The sequence below is a fragment of the Homalodisca vitripennis genome, chromosome 2, assembly GCF_021130785.1.
Source record: "Homalodisca vitripennis isolate AUS2020 chromosome 2, UT_GWSS_2.1, whole genome shotgun sequence".
Taxonomy (NCBI): Eukaryota; Metazoa; Arthropoda; class Insecta; order Hemiptera; family Cicadellidae; genus Homalodisca; species Homalodisca vitripennis.
The window spans coordinates 197,517,559-197,537,297 of record NC_060208.1 but is presented as its reverse complement, the minus strand read 5'-3'; positions in this window follow the sequence as shown (position 1 = coordinate 197,537,297).

Sequence of the window (19,739 nt, the reverse complement as noted above, 5' to 3'; positions counted from 1 at the left end):
TTATATAATACTGGCTGATTAGGTTGCGAAATTTACATTGTATGAAAATTTAATTAACTAATTTACGGTACAGAATATCCCCCCTGTTTTGATTTCGCAACCTAATTAGTCGCTTTACTTTAAAACACATTCTAAATAACAAACTTAATTCAACCTTTTATTCATTACATAAAATTCAAATTCAACCATAACAATACGATAGCGCGGGGTTTCAAAAGTTTTCCTATGAAATCCGCTAGATCGCATGCCAATGCAGTTCTATGACTGCTCGCTTAGGGGACCAAAAAATAGAAAATCAATTTAGGCAAACTATTTTCATGCAGTGCACGTTGCAGCGTTTTAGAATTTGCGGGGTCGTTGCAAGAATAAGGACATTTAAGGCGATTTAAATCGTGAACAAGTGTAGTGTAGTGTTTTGTTATATAGGCGCCACATTCATACTTCTTTTTTGCATTCATACCAGTGTTTTGTGTATAGTGTTTTGCCATTAAATATCCTGAGGACTTGCGGACAAGTTACCAATATGGATCGAATACTTTGGAATGAAACGTCCCCTCACGAGAAGCTAAGTCTCACATTTCTTATTACTACTCATCACTACTTAATATACATATTTACATACAACATCCTATACATCTTACATCTACATGAATTTTAAACACTTCAAATATATCCACAAAATTCAAACTTCAATATTTTGACATACATACAAAAGACAGACACAACTTTTCATATTTGTTTTCCTATATTACAAACAGGATCAACTCTGTCTCATTTCTTTATACAAAGTCTACCTACAAACTCTTTTTCTATATTTTATTTCCATTGAAACATTCGTTAAGAATTCACTAAACAATTAACTTCCTGGATTTTATCTTATCTTTTAAATTTGGCAGCAAGTGGTTCCTTAAGCTAGGGATGCTACAAAGTTTTTTTTTATACAGAACAGGTCTTAATTTAATTTTAAATCTACAATATGAACCTTTTTTACATTCAAAACATTTTCAGTGTGTTGTACAATACAAGTTACAGGGCTTAAAAAAATATTAGAATTCTATAAATTCCTACATATTTTGGTGCTAATTTTGCACAAAACTTTTCTACCTTATTGCTTAAATAGTGGGTTTCTAATCCATACTAAGGAATGCAACTTAAAGGGATGTTTTACATTTTGCTTGAGTACTTTTGTCTATTACTGTTATGTGCTATACTCCTTTTTACATTCACCACAGCTCTCTTTAAATTGTTTACAAACAGTTTCCTTGGGACAAATTCTCACCAATTAGATCATTTAGCTTCCATAAATTAGATAAAGCATTATTACAGGAATGATTAAACATTAAATCAAAGGCAGCAAAACCAGTGCTTTCATTATGGGCGGTGTTTAAACTTAATTGTATATAGCCTAGGTCATTATCCCAATTACTATGACAGTTGTGATAGAAACTACGGTATTAATGTAGATATGTTTCTAATATGCCTTTCTGATTGATTTCCATTAGCCCTGTAAGGCGCTAGTCTACGGTGGTTCAATAAAATTCTTAAATAAGAACTTCTTAAAATACAGTGATGTAAAATATGCGGCATTGTCTGACACTATTATTTTAGGTACAGAAAAGTTGTTAAAAATTATGCGGTCTAATTTATTACATATTTCAGCACTCTTACATTCCCTCAAAGGGATTAGCCATAGAAATTTACTAGCGGCATCTACAACTACAAGTAAATATACATTGCTGTTTCTAGTTCTCACTAAGGGACCTAAAAGATCAATGAATAAACAATCCATATTGTTCTTAAATGGCACAGATACTAATTCGCCTTCATATTTTCTTTGGCACACTTTACTCATTTTACAAACATTACATTCTTTGACTTTTGCCTTTATAATTTCGTCTAAATCAGGTCTATAAAAATACTGATTAATTTTTCTTTGCGTTCTAGCAATGCCTAAATGACCTCCTATTAAAGAACTGTGGAAGAATTCATATACTAAATCAATTAACTGTACAGGCAAAAATATCTTACTCTTACTTTTTACATTCCTTTTGTACATCAGTAAAATTGTTTTTTATAAAATAACATAAATTGTTACTATTGCTTTTTACAGATTGAATGATTCGCTGAGTTTCTTTATCTTAAAGTTGATATTCTTCTAAATCTTTAAACGCTAATGGCAAATCATTAATTAACAACCACAAATTATCCTTGTTATTCCACTTATTATTTATCTGCATTTTTAGGCTTTGCATTAGATGTTCGTTTACATGTTTGCCTTCGGGAGGAGTTTGAATGGCAGAAAAGGAAATCGATAATCTATTTTTATCCTGGTCTGGACCGTTCCGGCAGTCACTGGGGGCTCGGATCAGCTGTTCCGTCGACTCGCCCTCAAACATACGTGAAAGGGCGTCTGCCAGCGCATTATCGGTGGAACTTTTAAATTCCACCTCAAATGGCAAATTCAAAATCCTCTCGATCCACCGGGCAAGTCTTCCTACCTTCCTTTTGTGTGATTGAGGACATAGGATAAAGCTTGGTTATCAGTTATTAATTTTAAAAGGTTCTTACTTCTAAAAATTCGTGCCATTTTTCTATGCAAATTAGTGCACTCAAAGCTTCTTTTTCATAAACAGTATATTTTAATTCGGCATCAGTAAATTTCCTAGAGTAATAGGCTATTGGCATTAATTCATTTTGGTCATTTTCCTGTAACAAACAACCACCTGCGGCTATTCCACTAGCATCTGTCATTACTATAAATTGCTTTGAAAAATCGGCTAACTGGAGTACAGGAGGATTCATTATAGCCTCTTTTTAACTTTACAAACGAATCTTGGACATTCACTTGTCCAAACAAATTTAGCGTTTTTCCTTCTTAAACGATTTAAAGGATTACATAATTCTGCATAATTATTTATAAATTTTGAAAAGAAATTGGTCATACCTAAAAACTGTGAAATTTGTTTGGCGTTCTTAGGCGGCATAAATTCTCTTATACTCCTTGTTTCGCTCGGGATCTATAGTTACTGTATTATTTTTTATTAAGTTCCCCAAAAAGGAGATTTCCTCAAAACAAAAACTTTGCTTTCTCTAGGTTTGCCGTTAAGCCATGTTTGCTTAGTCTATTTACAATCTCTCTGACATGTACTAAATGCGAATCAAGGTCTTTACTGTACACTAAGATATCATCACAAAAATTTTATCACATATTTAAATTTTATATTGTCTATAGGACTTTGTCCAGATAGGCGGACAATACAGCACTACCAACATGTAAACCAAAGGGTACTCGTTTAAATTTATATTTACCAAATATAGTGCTAAATGAGGTAAGATCTTGACTATCAGGTGATAATGGACATTGCAAAAAAACTTTTTCTTAAATCTATTATTGAAAAATATTTGGCTCCACTAAGATGTTGATAATAATTATTTAAATCACCAATGGGAAAATCAATTTTCTGTAACTTTTTATTTAATTCGGTATAATTGGACTACAAGTCTGTCCTTTTTTGGTTAAAAAGGCTGGACTGGAGTAGGCTGAAATACTGGGTTCAATTATTCCTTGGTCCAACCAATCCCTGTATATATTGTTTTCATCTTATTTACAGTAGGAGGGCTCATAAAATAAGGCCTAATATTTACAGGTGTGGGGTCATTTAGAACTAATCTCACTTCCAAATCTAGAGCCTCTCCTAATTTTGGATTAAAAACATTTGGAAAATCCCCTATAAGGTTTTGTATCTCAGCCTCAGCTCTAGTGCACCCTATTTTTAACATCAATGCTGTTTTACTTCATGTTCAAAAGGCTGTTGTCTGACAATAGTTATTTTCTCATTACAATTGAATTTAAAATAACATGAATCTCCATCAAGATCTAAAATTAATTTGCTATTAGATATAAATGGGTTTCCCAATACAATGTCCCATTTTAAGTTATCCAATACAATAAATTTTACTTTCCAACAAAATTTTGAAATTTTTATCTTAGCATAACAGTAACCAAAACATTTTATTTCAGTGTTTATTTGCAGCAAACATTCTATCATTTGACTTCATTAATTTAGAAACATTTTTATTCAACAATAGGCTATCATAAAATTCTTTACTAATTATATCTCTTGTAGCACCAGTATCTAATAAGCAGTTTGTTTTTACATTTTTACCCACTATAGCTTCAATTAAAGGCATATTGTTACACTGTCTAACATTTAGTCTTAAATTAGGTTTTCTATAGTTTTAATTTACTCCAATTTTTAATTACCTTACCATAGACTCTCATAAAATAGTGTTTTTCTTTTCTTACTGTATTACTATTTATAAAATTATTATTCTTAAACTTATGAAACCGGGGAGGGATATTTTTAGGTGTTGTGTGTAATACCACTCCCCTATCAACTAGTTTTTTTGGATTCCTAAAACAATTTTTTGCTAAGTGACCAGGCCTATTTCAATTGAAACATAACTTTGGGTTTTTGACAGTAGGCCTACTTTTTCTAAGTTCAACATGTGGTGGATACATGTTGTTAACAAATGTTCTTACTTAATTGTCCCTTAAGTTATCATTAAAGGTTATATTGTTACTAGCTATACACACATTTTCCAAATCTGTAAAACAAATGGGATTGTTTTCAAAAATTAACTTATTTCTATCTGTAGGCTTAATACCTCTTTTTATACAAGTTACCAAGTCCTGTTCACTTATGTTACACAATAAAACTTGACTGAGCTCTTTGATGTCATAGATGTATTCATACAGTGGGCTCATCAAACCTTTGTGGCCTATAAACTAAATCTAGTCTCAGTCTTTCAATTAGGCCTACAGGGATAAAAGCACTAATTAATTCCCTGTGTAGATAGTTGACATTTGGCATGACAGACTTACACTGTATTATTTTGGCTAAAAGTGGACCTTTTGCATAACATGGTAACAATGCTAAAATTTCATTTTCTGATAGGCTAGTTTCACATTTTAGTTTTAACAAAGTTTTCAAAAAGTTTATTAGCTCAGGTACTACTAAGCCATTTGTTACTGTAAAATTTTGTAAATAACATTCTACAGGGTTGTTTAACTTATTAAACATATTTAAACCAGACATAGGTTGACTAATACAATCATTGTTTGCATTATAAATAGGCATTATAGGCAAAGTGGGGGGTACTGGCAGTAGGCTGTGATATTGTTGTGGTTGGTTGTACAGAAATAGGGGCCTATTTGTTCTTTCACTGCCTGTTCCATAGCCTCATCTTGTTCTAATGATTCATTTAAATTGGCTTCTAACACTTTAAGCTGTTCTAGGTTCACTGTAGGTACTAAGTTTTTAGCTAACTGTTGTTCAACATTTACTAGCCTACACTTTAAAGCTGATAAAGTTTCACTATGTACAGAACTTAGTTCTAGCTGGTTGTCTAAAAATAAACGGTTTATTAAATGTTTACACTTTTCTTGGAATTTGGTGATTTCTAAAGGTGAACTAGCACTGTTCAATTCACTGCACCCATGTTCTAAATAATATCACTTTTTCACTGAGAAGTTTTACTTCCTGATTGTGGGTCTATTTTTAATAGGCTACTAGGAGTAGGTAAAATATTGTTTCTCAAACACTGTCTTAAGGACTTTCTGAGTTCATTTACTGTACTGTCACTATTTAATTTAATACCTCTAGATATCAGTTCAAATACCAACTCATCTTTAGACAAATATTATATTTTTAATGGCAGGCATTTGTGGCGTTTTCACTCAGTTTCACCCAGTTGATGGCAGAGTAGGCACATCAATAGCAGAGTGGCGCAAAAAAAATGTGTACCGTATGACGATAACACATGGGGGGGGGTGACTTCTGAGGTCGTAGTAATAAATACTAGAAATAAAAAGTTTACTTATAAGTTCAGTTTAATTACGAAAACTTAAAAGCACCACTTTTAGATGGTAAAGGAAAAGTTATGCACTGCCACGTTTGCTGCCAATTAGAAATATAATAACTAAAAAGTATATCTTCTAGGTGGGCCTAAGATATCCAATGTTCTATTGAATTATGCGTACGGACGTATTACTTTACAAAACAATAATATTTTACTTCCCTTCGCAATAGGTAAACTCACAACCCGGGTGTCGGCGTCTTGGCACGAGACATTGAAGCTGTAGTCTAAGAACGGTTACTTCTAGAAGAGGAGTAGAGTTGGGAAATGGTAGCCATCTATTCAAACAACACGTGAGATACATCAGCTACGTAAACTCGCCTAAAACAAATTCGCGACGGTATTAGCCATTTAATGATACAAAATTACTATTTATAACAACGTGCTCGTCGCCATAAGGACGACGCCAACAACCTTTTATCTATCTCCATCAAGCAAATAAAAGATCTTCAAGGGTAAGTTACTTTACTATTCACATATTTACTTTACGTTACATTCATTTTATACGTTTGGCATCAAAGGGCTAATTTAATAATACGAAAAGATAAATTTTACTTACGGACAAAGCGCGCGAGGTCTGATCGGTTACGTAGTTGGGCTGCTACAAAGGGTGTTAGAAGAAAAAAAATTCATACGCGTGCCAATTAGGGTAGTTACTCCGCCCAATAATTTAGTTCCGGAACATTGGATGTAAAATAATATTATATAATACTGGCTGATTAGGTTGCGAAATTTACATTGTATGAAATTTAATTAACTAATTTACGGGTACATACTCTAAAAGAAGCTATCTGTTTCAAATTATATTCAATTATCTGTAGCTTAAATCACTTCCAAAATAAAAACCAAAGTTATTTCATATCGTTTGGTTTCATATTTCTTACGTTTATTGTAAGATAACTGACACCCCCTAAATATACCGCATGAGGGTACCAGATTTTATTTCGATATCAAGATTATATAATCATTGTTCTGCTTTGCTCAAACAAGTACAATAAGTACATACTGCCTCCTTTGTTTAAAACGGCTAAATTAACATACCTATTTTTACTGAAATTTCCATAAAATACTGCGCATTAAGTAACAAATTGTACCTTTATGGTAAAAAAAACTTTAATTTGAGCCAAATTGCTTTCGGTAAGCAAACGACTTGGTTTTTCTGAAAACCGATGAAGAAATTACTCATATGAAATAAATCGATCGTCAGCCGCCCTAATTTTTGTTGAGGTCAAAATGGTAAGGTATTAAAAGGGTTAAAATTTTAAAATAATACTTTTTTTCGTTTTATATATTTTTTTTTAGTTCGGCGTACATAAATCCAACTATCAGACACGTATTCAACTAAGTATATCAATATCCCTGAAGTGGTGAATTTCAGTCTCTTCATTATGTTGTGTGACGGCGATAAACTGTCTGCTTTGTGTTTTACGGTCGGCTTTATGTGTATCAAGCTTTAAAAATAAAATCTGAGAAAAATACTACTAATTCCTCTCTTACAAAAAGCATAAATATGTATAAAAAAGGCCACAATATAGTCTACATTACTGTTGTTCAAAAATGATAATCTATGAATAAAATAATAAAATACAAAGTTTTATGTTACACATTACAAAATAAATAAATAAAATAAAAATTATAAAGATATTAACAGACATTAACCCATCACCATTCATACAAAGCCATCGTCCCATACCCTATGCCACGATCACGATATCGTCAACACGATGAGGCCCGAAACAGACGGTCTCTAACCACCTTCGGAAACTTTCCCGACTACGAATAGATCTGATATGATTTGGAGATTATTCCAGAGTCAACAAGGTGAGGCTGTGAATGATCTAATGTAAATATAAAATCTATGAACAGGAATAGACAACAAAGAGCCTACATCTTGAATATTCAATTGCTTGTTTCATAAATAAAAGAAACCCGTTCAGTCAAACCAGTAAGTAAATAAGCGTCAGACAAAATAGAATGTAGCATGCTAAGAATGTGGAACAGACGTAGAAGATTCAATTTTAACAGACGTAACTGATTGATGATTTGTTAAAAGTTCATCTGGTCAAAGGTTAAAGATAAAACGAACACAATAATTTCGAACACGATGTAATCTGTCCGAAAGCCCAGCTGTCATTTTTATATAACTACGCTACATTAATTGAAATTAGAGAAAACCAGGGTATTCACTAGCATTACTTTCAAATTCAAGGTTAAATAAATATCAAATTGCTTATAAATACCAGTAAATACACAGTCTCAAGTATACCACAAGTCTCAGTAACATTATCGGCGAAGCACGGCTGGCCGTGACAAGACCACCACGAGGCGGAGCGACACGCGACACAGACACAAGTCTGTCACAAGTCTCAGTATCTTTATCGGCGCTGCACGGCTGGCCGTGACAAGGCCACGACGAGGTGGAGCGACACGCGACACAGACATAAGTCTGTCACAAGTCTCAGTAACTTTATCGGCGCAGCACGGCTGGCCGTGACAAGACCACGACTAGGTGGGGCGACACGCGACACAAGACTGTCACAAGTCTCAGTAACATATCGGCGCAGCACGGCTGGCCGTGACAAGACCACGACTAGGTGGGGCGACACGCGACACAAGTCTGTCACAAGTCTCAGTAACATATCGGCGCAGCACGGCTGGCCGTGACAAGACCACGACGAGGTGGAGTGACACGCGACACAGGTCTGTCACAAGTCTCAGTAACATTATCGGCGCAGCACGGCTGGCCGTGACAAGACCACGACTAGGTGGGGCGACACGCGACACAAGTCTGTCACAAGTCTCAGTAACATATCGGCGCAGCACGGCTGGCCGTGACAAGACCACGACGAGGTGGAGTGACACGCGACACAGGTCTGTCACAAGTCTCAGTAACATTATCGGCGCAGCACGGCTGGCCGTGACAAGACCACGACTAGGTGGGGCGACACGCGACACACAAGTCTGTCACAAGTCTCAGTAACACTATCGGCGCAGCACGGCTGGCCGTGACAAGACCACGACGAGGCGGAGCGACACTCGACACAGGCACAAGACTCGGCTACGCACTCAAACCTCACTCGCATACGGTTAAATAAAGAAAGACATACAAATCCTCAATATTTTTGATATTTACACATTAACACAATGTAAACGTGGGTACCAGTAGTGCTGACATTGCTTTCATTTAAACACTTGGTCGACTTCAATAAAATAAATAATTTCAATAGTGTAGTCAGTAAATAAGTAAATCTTTTGGAAAAAACTTTGAACTGTTCTAACGAACATCGACTAAAGATTAAGGCTAATTGCTCATAAAAAATAAAGAAATAAATAATATTTAATCTTATAATATTTAATTTAGTCAAAGATGCAGTGGGCGAAGAGTTGAGGTTGTGTGTAGATATAATATACAATATGTGTATGCTTCACGCAGTTTTGAAAATAGAAGACAATGCCGTAGAGTCTGAAGTGCAGTAAGCGAAGAGTTGAGGTTGTGTGTAGATATAATATACAATATGCGTATGCTTCAAGCAGTTTTGAAAATAGAAAATTTTGTAGAGCCGGAAGTGCAGTGGGCGAAGAGGTAAGGCTGTGTGTATTAGTTTAGATTATTTTGACACACATGTATATGTGATATTTACAGTTACATGAGTAACAGTTAAGGTAACAACCGTTCTTTAGCTACTATTACAATGTGATAATAATGAATGATTTATTTTCTCAAAATACATTACAGAATTGTACAGAAACCATGTTTACATCCAATATTACCATAATGTCTACTAATGTACAATAGAAATAGAAATATAAAATATACATTCTAATAGAGAAATTAACTAACCTCCAAGGCAAAGCCTGTGTGGAGGAAATTAACACACAATTTTTCCTAGAGTGATGGCTAAATCTTCTATTTAACATAAAATATATAGTTCCAAACTTTAACTACTATATGTACAATACATTAACTAATATATAAATTTCACAAAAAATGTTACTAGTGGAAAAATTAGGAGCCTATAAGTTTCATATAATACAATTTAATTATGCAATAAGCCAACAAAAAGCATAAAATGTTACAGAAAAAGAAAAGAATCTCAACAGAATTTAAAAATGATTACTTAAAAGATTTTCTTGAAACTTAAACATAAGAGGAACACAAAACACAAAAGAGGAATGCAAAAAGTCCTTGAATTACCACATACAATTTCGTCATGACATACACAAAAACCTGAAAAAAATCCAAAATTGGCAACTTATTGAAATATGGCATTGCTGCACATATACCTAATATATTAATTAATTCTATTGCAACTTAAATACATGGAAAAAACACATGGTAAAATACACACACATCATAACCGAACTAATTTACTATTTACTAGCAAAATAGAAAAATAAAAAGATATGTTACCTTTCTAGCTATTTACAAGTAATAATTCATCAATATTTTCTATGCTTAAAAACCAAGACCTCAATCTAGAATTGAAGAAGGTTAAAGAGTTGGCATTACGAATAAAAATGGGTAATTGGTTAAAAATTCTTGGATCTAGGAAGCTATAAGTTTTAGTAAAATAGGTATTAGCTGGTCTAGGCACATACACATCTCTTGCATTACGTAATTTCGTCTTATACACATTCAAGTACGTATTATTTCTACTACGATTAAAAAACAACCTTAGTACTTTATAAACATACATATGTCTCAAGGGTAAAATTTGTAATTGACAAAATAACGGAAAGGTCGGATCTGTTTTGTTTTTTTTTTTTCAAAATTAATCTGATGAATTGTTTTTGAGAAATAAATAATGTTTTAGTACTTGTTACATAAGTTCTCCCCAGCAAGAGATTCCGTACTCTAATCGGCTGTGTACCAATAAAAAATACAACATTCTCAACAGATCATCATTACATATATTTCTTAGGAAAAAGAAAAGCCGCAGGACATTATTAAGTTTTTGTTTTAGATTAAAAATATGGGGTTTCCATGTTAGTTCTGAATCCAAAGTTAGACCTAAATACTTGACACTCTCTGCAGGTTTTACCTCTACACAGTTAGTGCTGCACGTTCTACAGCTGCAAATACAAGTAATGCATTTTGAAATAATTTTAATTGGAAAATCTACCCCGTAAATTAAAATTGATGTAATTTGTTTTCGTAGGACTTAAAACCACATTGTTTTTTGTAAACCACCATTGAATAGCTTGCATATCTAAATTAATATTTTCCTGAATATCACTCCACTTATCATAAATGTAACATAAAGCAGTATCATCTGCAAATGATGTGACTTGTCCATGAAATTCTGCATTACAAAGGTCATTTATATGTATCAAGAAGATAACTGCCCCTAACACCGATCCTTGTGGAACACCGTATTTAATTTTGCCCATTTCACTAAATACCCCATTTATTCTGACACACTGTTTTCTATTTGATATATAACTCTCAAACCATTTATAAATCACTCCCCTTAAACCACAATTGTATAGTTTAGTAAGCAAAATTTGATGATCTACCATGTCAAAAGCCTTTGTGATATCTAGGAAAAGGCCACAGACTTTCTTTCCATCATTAATACCTTCTGAGACTTTTCCCATAAATTTTAAAAGCGCACTTTCATTATCCATGCCTTTTCGAAACCCAAATTGATTATCACTGAAAAATTTAATTTTTTCAAGAAAACTGGTCAATTGCTGCTTCATTAATTTTTCAATTATCTTGGAAAATGATGATAATAAAGATATTGGCCTGTAGTTTCCACTTATCAGTTTGAAATCTTTCTTGTGAATTGGAATTACAACTGCTTCCTTCATTTTATCTGGAAAAACGCCCGTTTCAAAACTTAGGTTAATTATGTATACTAATACATGAATAATTTTGTTAGAATATCTTTTAATTATTTGTGAGCTAATTCCATCTATTCCTGGCGTTCCGTTTTTTAGCGAATTTATTGCATTATATACATCTTGTTCTAAAACCGGATATAAGAACATTGATCGAGTTGGAGATCTCTCTGTAAAATAGTTTTTCTAATTCATAGTATAAAAATTGTGAGGCTTTTATTGTTTTGTACTAAGCTTTTCAGCAACCGCTAAAAAATAGTTATTAAACTCATTAGCGACGACATATGGATCATTTTCATAGGTGTTGTTAATATTTAACGCAATGTTGGAATTAGTGATGGATTTTTGTCCAGTGATTTCATTTAAAACTTTCCACGTCTCTCTAGAGTTACCTTTGTTTGTTTCAAAACGTCGGCGATAATAATTAATTTTTAGCAATCGAATATCTAACTGTAGCTTGTTTCTATATTCTTTGAAATTTCGTTTAAGTAATTCATTATCAGGTTCCTTGTTAAGCCTTTTAAGTAAAAGGTTTCTTATTTTAATACGCCTACAAGTAGATTCATCGATCCACGGTTTTAGTTTAACTATTTTAGTGTTTTTATTTTTAATTAAATCTTTGCTTTTATTCAATATATCTTGAAAAATACTATAAAATGTGTCAAATGCATTTGATACGTTCTGTTCATTATATACTGCACTCCAGTCAGCTTTATCAAGCAATGAATTTAGATAGTTATTATTTACGCGATAAGAGGAGTTGGCCAGGTGTGCGACCTTGACCGAATTATCCTTCTCTCCACGCACCCAAACAGCTGATAAACAATGATCAGTTATCGCACAGTCAATCACAGCTGCTTCGACTGTAACTTTATTTTTATTTCTTATTGTAACAAGTAAGTGATCAATGCATGTTTGTGACTTATATGTGATTCTTGTAGGTATATTTACTAAAGATTCTAATCCATTACAAGCTAAGGTAATTTTATATTCTTCAATTGAAGCGGTGAGATTAAAAAGGAAGACATTCCAGTAACCCTAATTTTACAGGAAACAATAAAAACTCCATAACAACCTTAGCTTAGCATTAAGAGTAAAATGAAAAATTACAAATTTGTTTATTACATTTAAGGTAATATTTTTGTGTAAATACTTTTTTAATATAACCAATAGTTTTTATCCTGAGAGAGACAAATAAAACTGATGGAATATTTTCCTTTTTTATCTCACACACAGGAAGAAGGTGGAAAAACTATTAAAAACCCTCAGCTTTTTTATCAAATCAAATAGTTTTAATTGTCTCAAAATATGAAATTGCAATAATTACTTAGAAACAAAGGAGTTTACAATGTAAAATGTTGCTTTTAGCTTGGATTTTCAGTAGGTATTTTTAGTCATCACCGTCTTCTTGGTTATCAGTAGTTGAAGGCCACTCCAATATGTTCTCATAAAAAAGTCTTATATTGATGTGGCACATAATGGTTATTATTTTAGATACATCATTAAGTTTAGCTACATTAATTGGAACTTTTCCATTATAGGCTCTTTCACTTGGAAGGATAACTTCACCACCTTTGTAAAGTTTGAAAATACTATCACTGTTCAATCCATCAATGAATCGACGTGCAGTCACGTATCCCCTTTTTGCTGCAGAAAAAGTAAGATGGCTGTATGTACTGACTTTGAAAGGTTCCCTTAGTTCTTACACTTTGACAGGTTTTTTTGAAATATTCAGGCCACCACTGGTTAAAATCAAGTATGTCATGATTTTTAACACTTTTTACTATGAACTTAGGCTCCAGTTTTTTTGCACTTTGTATCATTTTGTTGTATTGCTCAGGGGAATAAACTCTGTCATGGCGACGAATTACCCTCTTGATGACCCCAAAAAATCCCGGTCACAAGGTAAAAAACTGTGCCCTCTAGTTGGGAAAAAAACTTGAATTTCATGAAACCGCTTCATAAGAGTTAATGATAAAAAATACCTAACCATTGTTTGGTTACGATTTTTGCCCTGGGCATGCATCACTAAAAACATAAAGAGTTTTTACTTGTTCATTAACACTGTTTTTGATGTAGTCATTCAATAAGGAACACACATCGTTAGCACCTTTTTTTGCAACTCCTTCATGGTATGTATACATTGTAGCCTTGTCATCACTTAAGCTGTGGACACAAAACACATAATGCCATAATTTTCGGAGATAAAACATCTCCTGCACAGGCATGCAAGGTAAAGGGAGGTTTTGCATAAAATCAAAACACACTGCATGAACATCATCCCTATTTTGCAAATTTCAGTGATCTCTTCAATCTTTTTGTAAAATTTACATGCTCTCCTTTTATGGATCATTAACTCAGGATGTTTTTCAATGAACATATCATGCATAATTTTTGCATGTAAGGCCAGCCTCTAGGTAAGTTACTTCGATGGATGAGTAATGAGAGGTTTTTTTTGGATATGATTCGATATGCTCATTCAACTTAATTAAAACTTCATTTGGAATTTTTGAATGATTACCATGTCTACCTCTCATATCCATAGGCTGCTCTCCTTTGGTTAAAATAGATGTCAAACGAAAAACAACCTTGCTAGTTACTGAATGTAAGCTTAAGTAAGCCTTACGGCACACTTCAAACTTTTTTACCATCAACTACGGTGTTAAATTTAAAAGATGAGGAAAGCTGTTTTGAATGTGGACTAATAGATCTGTGCCTTTGAACATCACAGCCGGTCAATCAAACCTATCAAATAAGTGTCCCGTTCATTCTTAGGCCTACCACTGTAAACCGTACTAACTATTTTAAGTTTTTGTTCCTCAGTAAAATTAGAGGTACATTTGTTCCTACAGTCACATTCAGGACCTGTAGTCTTTTGTTCAACTAATACTCCCAGAAGTTGTTACAAACTCTTCTCCTTTCAGCCTAGCAAATTTCATTTTACTTACAGCATTTCCTACGCCTCTCCTTTTCTTAGCAGGGGCTTTTCTTCATTTTCTGATGCTTCAGACATAGTTTTTGATCATCAAAATGATTAGAACTCACTTAACTTACAGGGGTAATAGCACAATTACTGGAAAATAAATAGTGTTAAATACTCTCATAACCTTACAACTTTAACTACTTACAGGTTAAGTGTATTAGCAATAATAAACCAATATTACACACAATGCACTCTACTGGCCAAACAACGAACTACTCCTCACTGAGGTTAAAAAGGAAAACATTCCTGGAATGTTTTCTTTCTTAATCTCAGTTCTAGAATCAAATGGGTTGCCATGGCTACTAAATATAAAGGAATGTTTTCTTTATTTATCTCATTAGAAGCATTTAGGTCTGAAAAACAAAAAATGGCTATTTCAACTCAATTTTGTCAAAAAACTGGAATGTTTTCCTTTTTAATCTCACCGCTTCAATTATACTATTGTCATCCAATAAGTTTAAGTTTATGTCTCCTATAATAATTAAGTTATTGCATGATTTTACATCTTGAGTAGATGTGTAGGCTTTAAGTTCATCAATAAATATATCTGTAGACTGCTGTTGCAACCTATAAATACTAAGTAACTTAAAATAGCATCCATACATTTTAAAAGATAACTCTATCACATCAGCTGAATGAATAACAACATCAGACATTTTTATAACAGTAAAACTATGGTGTACAAATACAACCACTCCTCCAGCTCTATAATTTTCATTAGGTTTGTAGTAAGATTTATAATTTGGAATTTGATAAAAAAATTTCTCAGAGCTATGTTCCATATTTCTGTCAGAACAATTAATTTTGCAACATTATTTAAAGTTGACAATTCAGCTAAAAATGTGTCGAAATTCGCCTTCAAGCTCCTTATATTCTGGTGGATTAAAACAAACCCAGAGTCTTTGCTAACAAAATCTATGTCTTCATAACATTGAGAACTACTTTGCATTTAATATAAAGAAAACAAAACAGTACTTCTAAGTATGTAGCCAATAAGTAGTTTAAAACACAATAGCAACATAAAATAACTATAACAACTAATATTTGAACAGAAAAAATCCAATTACATTACTCACAGTTTCACCAGGTCTGCTTGGCATGTCACAGTTGACACTGGGCCATTGTCTTCTTTTCTTAAAAATATGTTTCCACCCCTCACCCACAACCACTTGTAATGTTTCTGGAGCTTTACCTCTCTCGCCATAGCAAGCAATCTCCTTCTAGCCGGTGATAAGGATTCATTAATATAGACTGGGATATCTGACTGCATTCCCAGATGCCTAGTAGAAAGCTTCTTCCCTTTCCTCTTTTGCAACATATTTTCAGCATCTATTTTTCTCACAAACTTAATTATGATGCCTGGGGGCCTATCTGAACCTGGCCTTTTGCGTAACAAATGACAGTTGTCAATCATTTGGTCAGTTATCTCCATACCAAGAGCTTGGCCTACAGATTTTACATGATCCATAACATCATTATCAGTTTCAGGTATCCCATGAATCTCAACACAGTTTTTTCTAGAGTATCGTTCCATTTCATCGACTTTATTTTCTAAAATAGAGACTCTATCTTTTAGTTTTCTGTTTTCTGCTGCAAGAGTGTCAATTAGTTTCAAATAGTCATCTACTTTCTCATTGTTTTGTTTTACTGCCTCTGTGTTGTCATCAATCTTACTGTTCAATAATTCATAGGAGACATTTAAATCATTAAGCGAATTTTTGTGCTCACTTTTAAGTTCTTCAATAGCTTTGATGACATCTTGCAGTGAAAGATTTCCTTCTGTAGCCTGCGACTCCAGCCGTAGACTGTGTGATCTGCCGCCGTCCTGTAGTTTGCCCAGTGGGAGACAAAAGAAGGGATCTTCGTTCTTGAGTTCGCGGCGAGGAAAGGTCGAACTTTAGAAATAAAACAGCGAAGTCGGAATAAAATCTTACTTGTTAATTTCGAACGTTTGTGATTAGAGATTTAGATTAAGATAACAAAAGATTAAAACTAATTGAATTAAAAATTAACACATGATTGAAAATTTAGAATTTGGTTCTAGAACAATAGAATTAGAGAATTGTAGAGAGAGGAACCGAATTATGATCTACCGTGTACCGTAAAATTAGTTAATTAATTTTATACAATGTAAATTTCGCAACCTAATCAGCCAGTATAATATAATATTATTTTACATCCAATGTTCCGGAACTAAATTATTGGGCGGAGTAACTACCTAATTGGCACGCGTATGATTTTTTCCTTCTAACCCTTTGTAGCAGCCCAACTACGTAACCGATCAGACCTTTTCGTATTATTAAATTAGCCCTTTGATGCCAAACGTATAAAATGAATGTAACGTAAAGTAAAGATGTGAATAGTAAAGTAACTTACCCTTGAAGATCTTTTATTTGCTTGATTGAGATAGATAAAGGTTGTGGCGTCGTCCTTATGGCGACGAGCACGTTGTTATAAATAGTAATTTGTATCATTAAATGGCTAATACCGTCGCGAATTTGTTTTAGGCGAGTTTACGTAGCTGATGTTTCTCACGTGTTGTTTGAATAGATGGCTACCACTTCCAAACTTCTACTCCTCTTCTAGAAATAACCGTTTTTAGACTACAGCTTCAATGTCTCGTGCCAAGACGCCGATACCCGGGTTGTAAGTCTACCTATTGCCAATGGCGCAGTGTAGTGGGTACGGCGGTTATCGCAAGATAACCAGATCAAGCAACGCCGAGCGTGCCTGCTGCTTGGACAGGTGACCGCTGAGCGATCCTGTCCTTGCAAGCGGCCCGCCTGCCCGGCCATTGGTGGTGGTTCGGAAGTCACCTTTAAGCCGTTGGTCCCCAGGTTAAGTGTTAGAGAGGGCTTCTTAGCCCTAACTTCGCCTGGTAAAATAAGACATTCTTTACTTTACTTTTACTTTTATTGTGAAGGGAAGTGAAATATTATTGTTTTGTAAAGTAAAACGTCGTACGCTTAATTCAATAGAACATTGGATATTTTAGGCCCACCTAGAAGATATACTTTTAGTTATTATATTCTAATTGGCAGCAACGTGGCAGTGCATAACTTTTCCTTTACCATCTAAAAGTGGTGCTTTTAAGTTTTCGTAATTAAACTGAACTTATAAGTAAACTTTGTATTTCTAGTATTTATTACTAAGACCTCAGAAGTCACCACCCCCATGTGTTATCGTAATACGGTACAACCGCATCCCGAACCAATTTTACGACTCTCTGCTCTAAGATCGCCTCCAGTGATGCCCCTTCCCTTCTCTCTTGGCCCCCGACCAATCAGAGCGCCAGTTCTTCCCTGGTGGTTGTCCATCAGGTGCTGCCGCCAACGATCCACCCAGTAATTAACAAAACTACATGGTACTTTGGACGGCTCGAGGCCTGCGTTGAACACAGCTCTTCGCTGATGTCAGCGGATTCCTTACACGTGTCTGCGGTAACACCAGGTCGTTAGCTTTAGTTTAATGCACCTGCAGGCTGTGGAAAATTCCCTGTCCCCTTCCTCTGAAGTCGGCTCAGCGCCTATATTTCGTTATATTATTCCGGATGGCACTTAATGTGTACGGTGGCATTATTACACCTTGTGGAGGTCTTGACTTCCATTCTAAATAGTGATTAGAAGTAGTCACTAAATTAATGTTATGTAAATTTTCGCAGAATTCTCAGTTTAATATTAGTTTAAATTAATTTATTTGTTGAAGCTTTGGGGCGTTAACACCGAGGTGTCACAACTGCTGCGCCTAATTACTGCACAAGGCTCACACCTCCACACAATATTTTCACTTGCCAGATATTCAATGTCTGCTTTGCTTAGCCTGACACAAGACCCATGAAAGTCTTGATTACAATCAGCACACGATACTTTGAGCCTTTTTCCTAGCGGATGGTTGTAAACTTTACAATTGGACATTGTAGGTTAGCTTGTATAGGTTAGGTTTATAGGTTAGGTTGTACGGCACAAGCAGGTTATGTGATTTACACAAGTTGAAAGTATCTTTCACTTCAAAAACTTTATAAATACTTAGATATAGGCTCCTAAAGCTATTATTACTCACTATGTATCATTAAAATGTAATATATCCACAACAAACATTAAAGTTTGGAAGAGCCAAATCACAGTACGTCTGCACTGCTCAGCCACTGCCATCTGTGACATGTCAAGTGTTTCATCTCGACATTTCATGATATCATATTCAACAGTTCAAGTCATCAGGGGGTTTCTTTTAATTAAAATTGCAAATACATAATGTTGTGTGAAAGCTGTATATTTTAGTTTTAAATCACTTACAGTTCAACAAAAAGTAAAAGATATAACTATTTATACGGACGAACGTGCATTGAATAATAAATACGATTATGTGACTGAATATTTAAAGTTTTTCTCTCAAGAATAAAGTAACTTGTGACGGGTGAGGGTTCTATAATAATACAAATACTTGGTCCGGCTCGTTCAGTCTGCACCAACCTCCCTTCCTTCGCTCTGCTGCTTTTGCACGATCTGAGCATTATGTAAATGTATATTATATTACTCGTACTTAAAAGACCCTTTACCGAGTCTATTGAACAATCCAACTAAAGGTATATTTTATTTCGTCTTTTCATTCAATTCTAAACATTCTAAGATATGTTTTAATTTACAATAAACATTGCACCAGTAGAAAGGATCTCTTGTGTGTTTTACATTTTTGTCCTTTTCTAATTATGAAATATATATACTTTAGGTTTTATACACATTTCTATATAAAATAGAATAACTTTTAGTATGAAATGATAGTAAAAAATTGTATCAGTTATTGTATTACTATTTAAGGCCTAAATAATAATACAAATTTCATCATTTTATTCAAGTAGTATACGTCCATCCAAACAGACGGTATTTTAACATACACTAGTTAATGATAAACTGCAATTTCTGAGAGTGTGAATACAGTAAAAGCGATGTAAGTTTGAAAATACTGATATTTTAATTGCTTTTAAACTCCATATAAA